Source organism: Tamandua tetradactyla, chromosome 6, assembly GCF_023851605.1.
Source record: "Tamandua tetradactyla isolate mTamTet1 chromosome 6, mTamTet1.pri, whole genome shotgun sequence".
Classification (NCBI taxonomy): Eukaryota; Metazoa; Chordata; class Mammalia; order Pilosa; family Myrmecophagidae; genus Tamandua; species Tamandua tetradactyla.
This window is the reverse complement of record NC_135332.1, coordinates 88,815,969-88,828,041: the sequence shown is the minus strand read 5'-3', so window position 1 is coordinate 88,828,041 and position 12,073 is coordinate 88,815,969. Positions and strand designations below refer to the sequence as shown.

Here is a 12,073-nt window from a genome sequence, read left to right as displayed (position 1 = left end):
ACTGCAGCACATATGACATCGATTTTTGTGCCCTTGGAGCCAAGGTGATCCCTTTGCTCCTTTCCATGCCATCACCCCACCCTAGTGGGTCTCTCGTCTCCTGTGTCAGTGGCACCCAAGATAAATGAGCCTCCAGTTTAACTTTGGACTTTGATGCAGCCCTGGAAGGATGGGCCAATTTGTGGATGTGCTGAGGGAATGAGAGCTCCAAGATGGAGCAGTAACAGACAGTGGCAAAGGAGCAAAGGGCTATTTGGGGATGGGCTTTGCAGAGCTGAGCTGCCTTCAGGGTTGGAGGATAGAGAGAATAAGCTCGGGACAGACCAACAAAAGCCATAAGTGCCAGGTTTTTTTTTTTTTTTACCTTTTTTTTTTTCGCATGGGCAGGCACCGGGAATCGAACCCCAGTCTCCAGCATAGAAGGCGAGAAATCTGCCACTGAGTCACCATCACACCACCTTGTTTCAGCCTTTTTAAATATATAATATAACATATATACAAAGCAAAGAAAGAAAAAAGCAATAGTTTTCAAAGCACTCTTCAACAAGTAGATAGGACAGATCCTGGAGTTTGTTATGGGCTACCATACTATCAGCTCAGATTTTTCCTTCTAGCTGCTCCAGAACATGGAGGCTAAAAGGAATATATGTTTTCTTATCATCACTTTTTAAATTTTTTTTGTAAAAAATAGCATACATACAAAAAACAATACAACTTAAAGCACAGCACAGCAATTGGTTGTAGAACAGATTTCAGAGTTTCATATGGGTTGCAATTCCACAATTTTAGGTTTTTACTTCTAGCTGCTCTAAGATACTGGAGATAAAATAAATATCAATTTAATGATTTAGCAATCATATTCATTTGTTAAACCCTACCTTTTCTGTGTAACTCCAGTATCATCTTTGAGCTTTCTATCCCTCTCTTTAGGGGTATTTGGACTGTGGCCATTCTAACTTTTTCATGTTGGGGTTGTCACTAATATGGGGTAGGGAGATGGAACTAGCTGATGTTCTGGAGAGGCTGGCCCTCTAAGTTTTGGGACTTATCTGGTCCAGGGACCCATCTGGAGGTTGTAGAATCCTGGGAATTTACAGGAATTTACTACCATCCTAGGGTTGTAGTTTCCCTAGTGCATGGAAACTTTGTAGAATCTTATATATTGCCCTAGGTGTTCTTTAGGATTGGCTAGAATGGTTTTGGTTGGGGTTTGGCAAGTTGATCCTGCTTGCCACAGGGAGGGAGAAGGAAGGGAATGGGCTTTGTTTGCTTCACAACTCTGTTCCAAAATTGCCCTAAGAAATTTTGCATATAACTTTAGTTCCACTCACAATGACTCTGTAGAATGAGAAAAATTAGGTTTGAAAAGCCTAATCAATATATTCCAATGAACAAGTGGCAGAATTAATTATAATTAATTTAATTATAAAAACTAGGTCTGTCCCCCACAACAGCCCTTGATTAACTGTAAAAACATCACCACCACCAACAACAAAAAACTAGGTCTGTCTGATTCAAAAGTTCTTGAAGTTTTTATTACATCATGCTGTAAAGTGGAATTTCAAGAAATTCAAACTTGGGTTCTTATATATCTTTATCAGGGTGTTGGCACATAATAGAATCTCAGAAAAATATATTCCAAATAAATATGATGATAGAAGGGTAGGTAGATGGATGGATATACAGATGCATGGCTGAGAGGATATATGAGTAAATGTATGAATGAATGATGGATAGAGGACAAATTATGTGAATTCATGGATGAATTAAAGGATATACAGGTGGATGTATGGATTAATGTCTAAATAGATGGATGGATTGATACTTAAATGTATAAATAATAAATGAATACATCTATGAGTTATACATAAATTAATGAATTGATGGATAAATAAGTGAATGAATCCATGCATTTGGATGGTTGAATAAATGATAGGATGGTTACTAATTTAAGAGAGAACTAAATGACTTCATAAACAAATGAACATGTCAATGGCTAGATAAATGAATGGATATGAAATAGAAAGAATGGAGTAATATAAGTATATGTTAATGGCTGGGAAAATGAACAGCTAGCTGGATAAGTAATGGACATTTCAGTAATAAGTAAATGAATATTAAATAAATGGAGTGCTCACTTCAGCAGTACATACATTAAAATTGGAATGATACAAAGAAGATTAACATGGCCCCTGCACAAGGATGACATGTGAATTCATGAAGCATTCCCTATTTTTAAGGAAGTATAGGAAAATATCTTAAAGATCTTGTGATAGGAGGTGGTTTTCTGGACCTTATACCCAAAGAGTAACAATGAAAGAAGAAATAGATAAACGGGATCTCCTTAAAATTGAACACTTTTGTGCATCAAAGGACTTTGTCAGAAAAGTAAAAAGGCTGCCTACACAATGGGAAACCCATGTCAGATAAGGGTTTAATATCTGGAATATAGAGAAAAATCCTAGAACTCAGCAATGAAAAGACACACAACACAATTAAAAAAAAATGGTTGAGAGACAAGGACGACACTTTTCTGAAGAGGAAATGCAAATGGTTCTAAAGCATATGAAGGAATGTTCTGGCTATTAGGGAAATGTAAATCAAAACCATAATGAGACATCATCTTCCACCTACTAAAATAGCCATTATAAAAAAATAAAAAGGAAAATTACAAGTTCTGGAGAAGATATGGAGAAAGGGCACGCTTACTCCCTGTTGGGGGGAATGTAGAAAGGTGCAACTACTCCAGAAAGCACTTTGGTGGTTCCTCAGGAAGCTAGGTATAGAATTGCCATATGATTAGGTAATTTTTTGGAGGGACAGAAGGTTGAGACATGAACAGACATTTTCACACTGATGTTTATAGCAGCATTATTCATGTTTACAAAAGATGGAAACAGCCCAAATGTTCATCGACGAACAAGTTTCTAGACAGTCTGTGGTATGTACATATGACGGACTGTTATGCAGCAGTAAAACAGACTCAAGTCATTAAGCATGCAAAACTGCGGATGAAACTTGAGGATACCATGAGTGAAATTAGCCAGCAGCAAAAGGACAAATACTGGATGGTCTCACTAATATGAACTGACATTAATGAATGAATTTGAGAGTTAAAGTTGGGAACACAGGAGATAAAAAGAGGGTTGAGATTGGGCATTTGATGCTGAAGGAGTACAGAATGTCTAGCAGGATTGATTGCATAGGTGCAGAAATAGATGGCAGAACAATATCTGATGGTAGTACAATACTGTAAGTGCATGAAACAAAAATGAGCGTGAGTATGGTGGAGGGAGGAAGGCTAGGGGCATGTATGACAGCAGAAGGAAAAATTGAAGATAAAGACTGGATAATTCAGTGAAACCTAGAGTGGACAATGATGGTGATTAAATGTACTAATATAATAAGGTTTTTACATGAATGAGAACAAAGGAATGTCAACATTGCAAGGTGTTGAAAATGGGATGGTATGTGGAAAAAATGCAATCATTGCAAACTAGGGTCTATAGTTAATAATATTATAATATGCTTCCAGTAACTGTAACAAAGATAATATACCAAAGCTAAAAGTCAATAAGAGCAGAATATGAGGGAGGGGTATTGGATACTTTGTGTTAGTAATGTTTTTTCTCCTTTTTATTTTATTTTATTTTTTAACCTTCATTTTTTTATCCCTCTTCCTCTTTCTTTGTGTAAAGAATCACCACCTTATATAGATTGTGATGGTGAATGCACAAGGAGGGTGATTAGATCAAGAACCATTGATTGTTTACTTAGGATGGCATGTATGGTGTAACAGAAAGTTACCAGAGCTGGAAAAATGTGGAGAGAGAGATGTATCTATTCACTGTTGGTAGGGAAGTAAAAGGCACAGGCCCTCTGGAGGGCAGTGTGGTGGGTCCACAGGAGGCTAAGTGTAGGGGTGCCGTATGACCCTGCAACCCTTTTATTAGTCATGTACTTGGAAAAACTGAAAGCAGAGACACGAATGGACAGTTGCACATTGGTGCTTATGGTGGCAGTATTCACAATTTGCAATAGAGGGAAGTGGCCTAAGGGAACATTGACTGATGAATGGAGGGCAAACTGTGGTGTATACATGCAATGGAATATCGAGCGGTTGCAAGAAGAAATGAAGTTGTGAGTCATGCAACTAGGTGAACGGAACTTGAGGACAGTATGTTGAGTGAAGTAAGTCAGAAATGAAAAGATAGATATTATTATGACTCACTAAAAGGAACTAACTATAATGTGCAAATTCTCAGGATTTAATCTGAGCACATAGTTTATCAGGGGAAGGCTTATTGGAAAGGTTCCTAGATTGTGATCTTTTGCAGTGACCACATATATTCCTAAGTTATGATGGTTGTATCTGGGTTCTGAGATGCTGGGTTGTTTGTGTGTGACCTGGTTGGTCTCTGGAACTTTGGGCGTCTGGTATGACAGCTGAAACTTGGAGCTGGAGTTCTGTGGTTCTCAAAGTCAGCATTGCTCCATACAGCAACTGTTAAAAAAGCTGAAAAGGAGACCAGACTTCAATTTGAGATATGAAGGAAGCAGGTACGGTTAGGACTAAGGTAAATCAGAATAAGCATAAAGGATGATACTGGCTGTGTTTCAAAATTTCAACTTCTGTGTGAGACCAAAGGAAGAGATGTTTATTTGGTTCAAAATTTTCTGCAGCACACAGTCTAATTTAACTAAAATGGTCAGTTTTTTAAAATGCCACAATTACATGGAAACTAGAATAGGGAGTGAGAGCTTATTGATTTGTGCAGGTTAGTATGATGCTCCAATATATCCCTGAGTAATCTGGGCAGAAGATAAAAAAGTATTTGCAACCCCCCCTTGAGGGACTGGGGGAAAATGTGGAAATATTAAACTTCCCTGCCAGGGGAATTCCTGATACTCTCACAGGCAAGTGGGGACAACCAATTTAGCAACGTGGGACATGACTCCTGGGGATGAGCCTGGATCCAGCATTGTGGGACTGAAGAGGAGCAAGAGAAGTGAAACAATAAAGGGTCAGTGGCTGAGAGATTTCAGAGTAGAGAGGTCATTCTGGAGGTTATTTTAATGCATTATACTGATATCTCTTTTTAGTGTTTAGTGGATTAGAACAGCTAGAAGGAAATAACTGAAGCTGAGTTGAAATCCAGTTGTCTTTATTCTTGAAGGTGATTGTATAACTATGGAGCTTTTGCAATGTGAGTGTGATTGTAAAAACCTTGTGGCTGACACTCCCTTTATCCAGTGTATGATAGATGAGTAAAAAAATAAGGACAAAAAATAATAAATAATAGTGGGGGTTTAATTAAGGGCATGGGATGTTTTGGGTGTTCTTTTTAATTTTAATTTTACTTTTGTTCTTATATGTATTTTTTTGAGGAATGAAAACGTTCAAAAATTGACTGTGGTGGTGAATGCACAACTATAGGATGATACTATGAACCATTGATTGTACATTTGGGGTGATTATATGGTATGTGAATGTATCTCAGTAAAATTTCATTAAAATGAAAACATAAATGGATATACTAACATACACTAGGATGAATGGATAAAAACCATGTTAATAAATGAAAGAGCAAAGGAATGAACATGAGGGCAGACTGATGGATGCATGGCTGAATGAATGACCATGAGGACACAGATGCCAAGGAGCTGATTTTCTGAGCCCTACCCCACCTGGGACGGACAGCCTACTGTGCTATGAGCCTCTGAGCAGAGAGCCCCACCTCCAGGGGCTGCAGCAGCACCTCCCCAACCTTTGGTGAAGCATTTCCTTCTGTGCTGCTCCCAAAACTGGAGGACCCGGGAAGCAGCTGTGGTGTGTAGGAAGTAGACTCCCTTCTCTTGTCACCAACTAGGGAGGCTGTGCCCAATAACCAAGGCAAGCACCAAGACCCTGCTCTAAGGTCACTTGCCCACCCTGCCCCTCCTTTGTGCTTTACCTTACCAGAAGTAGCAGGTTTTGCAGGTAGGACACATGGGCTGGGTTTATGGGATTGCAAGTGCCAAAAGCAGGATAAATGGAATAAGCACAAGAGATCTTGAGCACTTCCTATGTAAAGCTTTATGTACAGTACCTCAGATGATTCTAACAGCTCATGAAATTCTTACAACAGATCACCCTGTTTATAGGTGAGAAGTTCAACATTTGGTCCAACATCACAAAGCTGGGAGGTATATGATTTCAAATTCAAGTCTGTCTGGTGCCTCACCATTACATTTTTAGCCATGAATTTGCATGGTGAGTTATATAGGTATATGATACATGTATGGGCATAAAATATATTCACATATATTCATATTATAAATTATAATTTATATTTATTTGTAAATGTATGCTGCACATACATATATACACCTATATATAATATGTGATATCATATAAATGTAAGTGCTTCTAAATAGTTCATCTATTATATGAAGTATATATTAATCCGTTTACATGCCATATACAAATATTTTATTTGTAATATTGTAAACAGATAATGTGCTATATATATAAACTTCCCAAACTTGGGCATTACTTTTCATAGCTCAAATTTAAGGAATTTTAAATAACTAATCTGCAAGGCATAAATCATGGCAAATTTAAAATGACTTTAAATTCTACTTTCTTGCCTCTTGAATGGCAGCCACACAGCCCTGTTTAGAGGTCACTAAAGACAATGGGAGAAATAGCCCATCCCCGATCTTCCTAGCTGGGGATTTATTGCTGGTTCATCTGCTCCCAGGGGCATGGAACAGACCTCCCCTTCCATTCCTGGGACCCCAGCTGCTAATGGGATTGAGTGTTGTGTAATGAGGTTGCCCGTAATGCCACTTCCAAAAGATCAAAATTATTGAGATAAAATGCTATTTTCATGCATTTATTATTTTCTTTATAGCATGGGTAGAGTTTGCTCTTGGACTTTACATCCAGAACTTTGGCTTTGACTGAATGGATGGACAAAATCGAGGTGAGCTTGGCTGTGTCTCCCCATATTGTAAAATTGGTCTTAATCCATAGATGCTTGTATTCATTTTTCATAGGGATTTATTCATTTCTTTGGGGTATGAAGTAGACATTGGATTTGCTCAGCTTCTAGGGAGACTCACATGCACTGATAGTAAAAATAGCAGTTTGTATTACTTTCTTAGAGGCATAAACAAGTTCAGACATTGAGGATGGAGTAATAAATCCTCCTAGGTGAGTCAAAGAAGGAAAATCCACCAGGTTTTGAAGGATGAATAGGAATTCAGAAGGCAAAGAAGGAGGAAAAGCATTGCAAGCAAATCCTGGTACTGCTAGACACGGCCCATCTGTGGGGAGAGCAAGTAATTGGTATGTTGGAGCTGGGGAAGGGTGCAGGGAATAGATGGGTGCCCATGACATATCCTTCCCTTTCAATCCCTACTGAAGTTCCTCTAGTGCTGTAGCCACTAAAGGACAGTTTTCAGAAGGCCCTATTGAAAATGCACAGGTCCATGAGCTGACAGCAGAGGTCCAGAGGGGACCAAAGCAAGGGGAAAGGAGGACAGGAACCTGATCCTGGCGTTATAGATGCCAGCTTGGTAGTGGGGAAAGGGATACTAGGCATGGCCCCCTAAACACCAAAGGGGCTCTGGCCCCTTGCACAGCCCAGAGAGGCTGGGTGGAGTCAGGATGTAGTAGGGGCTGCTGCTCAGAAGATGGTCCAGCACGGGGTCTGGCACTAGTTCACTAACCCACAACAGGAATAGAAACGCCCATGCATGCTGCACTTGAGAGTTTGCAAAGCTCTTTCCAATCACCCTCGTTTGGGCCCCGCAGCAGCCTGCTGCTCCCATAGAATCAGCCATGCTTTGCAGCCGGTATTTATGCTTTTGCCTGATCCTCTGCCTTCCTTGCTTGTCATTGCAAGGATTCATCAGTGCTGAGAAGCCAAGGGGATAGATGGCGGGTGGGGGTGGAGGCATCAGGGCAGTGGCGCTCTTGCGGTGCTCTTCCAGCAGCAGCAGAGATCAGTGGTCAGAGCTTAGGACTCTACCCCAAGGTGGGACAGGGCCATCAGAAGCACGGACTGGGTTCCAGGGTAGGGGGTGGGCAGGGTATGGGTACCAAGATTAGGGTGAAGTCACAGAAATAAGGCAACAGCTCAATTGTAAGTAATGGGGCATAAATTAGGACTGTTATCAATCAGGGGTCAAGCAGAGAAACAATCAGTAGGAGGCATATCCGAAGACATGCATTGCAGAGAATTGACTTACATGACTGTGGAGGCTTTCAAGGCAAGTGTGAATCCAACGGCATCAGAAAGGGCAGCCTGGAGCTTCTGGCAGGGGCTAAAGCTGCTGTCCACAGGTGGCATGTCCTCTTCCTCAAGACTCAGCTCCCCTCTCAAGGCCTTTCAACCTACTGCATCAGGCCCACCAGATTATCTAGGATTATCTTTCACCTAAAGCCAGCTGACTGTGGACTCTAATCCCATCCGTGAAATATCTTCAGAGCAATACTTAACTCAGTGCTTGAGTGGATAGCTGGGGACTGACTGGCTAACAGGCCACATGAAAGTGATCAACACGGGAGAGCCGGGTTCAATTCCAGGACCATGCACACACACACACACACACACACACGCACGCACACACAAAAGCACTGCCCAGCCTGGCCAGCTCAATCCACCTGCCCCCGGATTGTGGCCACCTGTCTTGTTTACTTGCAGGAGGTACCCTGGCAGGGGCTTGCATGCTCTTTGTGGTTGTAGAGCTCTAGTCACAGCTGCCATCACAAGCCCTTGCTTAGAGGATGCAGGGCAGCCCGGATGAGGGAGAAGTCGCCACCCCTGTGCATGGGTGAGGCCAAACCAGCAAACTACCCAGGATTCCCCAGCTGCTTCTTAAAGAGTCCAACCCCAGAAGCAGGAAGGAGTTAGCACACCATAGGGTGAGGGGATTTGTGGTTGTGAGTTTGGAATTGACAGTGCTCACAATTTACATTCCCACGGGAATTTTCCTTATCTGGCTATGGGTGTCATTTATCTGAAGAAGTAAATTAAGGTGCACGTTACAGGACCACGAATAACTTACCCTAGTAATAATAATAATATTATTATATATATATTATTAGATCCCTACCCCCATCCCAAGAGAGAGGGAAAATTATCTCCAAGAGCAAAGCAGCAGAAGCCAGACCCTGGGAGCCCAGTTTTCCTTTTCATCTGGGCAATTTGTGGCAGGAGACACTTCATAGAGGAAATCACATCAGATTAAAGGTTTGATCTCTGGTTTGTTCCCACTAATTCTATGACTCTGAGCCAGTTAGTTAATGCAACATTATTTAAGGAAATCTTTGCAGCAGGGTTGTTCTCAGGGACAGGGTCCTATGAATGCAAATTGCCTAGCTCGGCCCTGCACTTCGGGTGCACTTGATAATTGGTGGCCGATAGGACAGACTATTCCCCACTGCAGCCTTATGTGGGGTCCTCATCCTTCAGGTCCCTTTTTGCACATATTAGTCACTTTAATTCAACCTACTTTAATCAAACCTCCCCCAGAGGGCTCGGGGGACTTCTGTTCAAGGAGACTGCATGGTGGTAGGAAAATGGTACCTTTGTGCAAAGTATAAAAGGACATTTCTACCAAAGGGACTGAGTAAACAATACCACACAAACTAGACAGCTGGTCCCTTGGGGCAGATGCAGTCTGGAGAGGGCATTGTTGAGTAAGAACTGCAGATGCAGCTTTCGGCAGCTGCTCACTCAGTCCAGGGGTAATTTGGTACAGTCAAGTGCATAAATCGCACATCTGTCCACAGCTGCCCGGCACAGACGTGCTGACAGAAGCTTCCTGCACACAGTGGGTCTGGTCCAGTCTGTCCTCAATTCAAACTGACTTCACTGCCTAAATGCCTCTTGAGTCAAAGGCCTCTTCTCCACCCAAATCACCAGGCGTCTGCCTCTCACACACTGCAGCCAGAGACTTCTTTTGAAGACACACATATCTAACCACAGCCTTCTCTGCAGGCATCCCTACAGCACTGTCTTTCAACCACAATAGCGACGTAACACTACCTGTGACCCCTCCACTCGATTGTCTGCCCACCGTGAGGTTCTCCGGGATTGGAAGGAGCTATTACAGACGCTGTGGGTCAGAGCCCACCAATGTACAGAAGATGGAGGAGACAGAACCACTGACCTTGCAGGATTAGGTCCCGACAGCAGCACCTGGTATTCGTGACAGATGAATCTGCCCCAGGATCCCCACCTCCTGGGTTAACCCCTTTGCCTGCTTCCCTGGGGAGGACTTGTGATCTGCTTCGAACCAATAAAACATGGCAGGTCACTGGAATGCATGCGGTTGTGTCACGGAAGATTCTGTCAGGAGACTCGCTGTCCCTTGCTGGCTCTGGAGAAGCAAGCTGCCAGGTTGTGACTGCTGATGGAGAAAGCCAGGTGGTGGTAAACTCAGGGTGGTTGTATCCATTTCCTATTGCTGCTATAACAATAAACTCAGGGTGGTTATATCACTTTTCTATTGCTGTTGCAGCAGCAACCACACATTTAGAGGCCACAAACAATGCAAATGTGCTCTTACATTTCTGTAGATCAGAAATCTCGCTTGCTTCTCACTGGGCTAAAGCCACAGTGTTGGCATAGCTGCATGCCTTTTGGGAGGCTCTAGGTGAGGATCTATTCTCCTGTCTTTTCTAGCTTCTAAGTGCTGCTACCTTCCTTAGCTCATGGCCTCCTTCTTGCATCTTCAAAGCCAGCAGCTCTCTGCCCCTTATTCCATTATCACATTTCTCTCTGACTGCATGCACCTGGAGAAATCCCACACATGATTTGATTGGCCACACCTGGCCTCAGAAAAGACTTCAATTCCAGTTGGTACCTTGATTGCAGATAAGACACGCCCACACTCCCAACCCACAGAAACTGTGGGATGATAAATGTATATTGTTTTAAGCAGCCATAGGTAACCAATACATTATTCAAAGGTTTTTTGGCTTTGTTCTCACCTGTATCTCCAAACTCATCTTCCACTGTCCCTCACTTCAACTCATGCAGCTGTTTACTCATACAAACACACACATATACACAATATCACCAATAAGTATGCACTTTTGGTTCTTTGCACAAAACCCACAGATTTATGCCTCTACTGTTTTGCATGTGTTGTTCTCTCTACCCAGAGAGCCTCTCCCTGCACCTTTTCAAGTTTTTGAACTCTTGTCTAGTAAACTCAACCTCTAGAACCCTGCTCAGCTGTAAATTCTTCAGTAAAGCCTTCTGAAATCACCTACCTCTCTACAATCTCTTTTGTAGTGTAGACATATCATCATGGAATATGCCAATATTATGTTGATTCGCTCAACTCCATCACGAGCCTCTCTGTTTCTCCAGTGGATAGCCCAGGGCCAGGAACTGGGGGAGGATCAGCAAATGCCTGCTAAATAAAAGCAAAGCAGTCAGGACCAACCACAAACCAAATATTCTCATGTTGTTTTTCCAATCCAGCAGTCCCATTGCAATATTAGAGTGAAGCCACGCAGTTACGGAACTTGGAATTCAAAGGGGTCAAGCTCAACTTGACCTGGGGAAGGAAAGAGGTTTGGCAGAGAGACTCCCAAATTCCCACAGGGCCAAGAGTCTAGAGGCAAGACCCTGAAGCCTGGGATCTTGGTGATATTCCACACATCCTGGAGACCTTGGGATGCTGGAATAGCCTAGAGGCAGCAGGTACAGCAGTTTGGGACCTCGTCAATCACATTAGTGAGTAAAACTAATGCTGGCACATTAAGAATGATGTTTGCATGCAAGAATGTGCTCATGAGTAATAGAAAGACATTCACCACCTAGCAATATTGTGATTCAAACTCTTTGAGGAATGGATAACATAATCCAGGAGGGCAGTAGAAGAAAGGCTGGCACCGCAGGACAGTGTCAATCTCCCACTTTCTCTCTGTTCATTCTCTTATTAGCCCCAACTCATGAAAGCACAGACAATTATAAATACACAAAGGGGTATGTATGAATCTACTGCCATATAAGGAACCCAAAAACCCACAGCTATATCATTTCTTTGACTTGTTTAGTCATTACTC

At 42.2% G+C, this 12,073-nt stretch overlaps 1 non-coding gene across 1 annotated transcript; it reads left to right on the top strand.

Annotated features, from left to right (window-relative positions):
* Positions 1–2,130: 2,130 nt before the first annotated feature.
* On the top strand, positions 2,131–2,237 carry LOC143689166 (U6 spliceosomal RNA). The gene has a single exon (XR_013178629.1). It is a non-coding gene; the product is annotated as a U6 spliceosomal RNA (small nuclear RNA).
* The last annotated feature ends 9,836 nt before the right edge of the window (positions 2,238–12,073 follow it).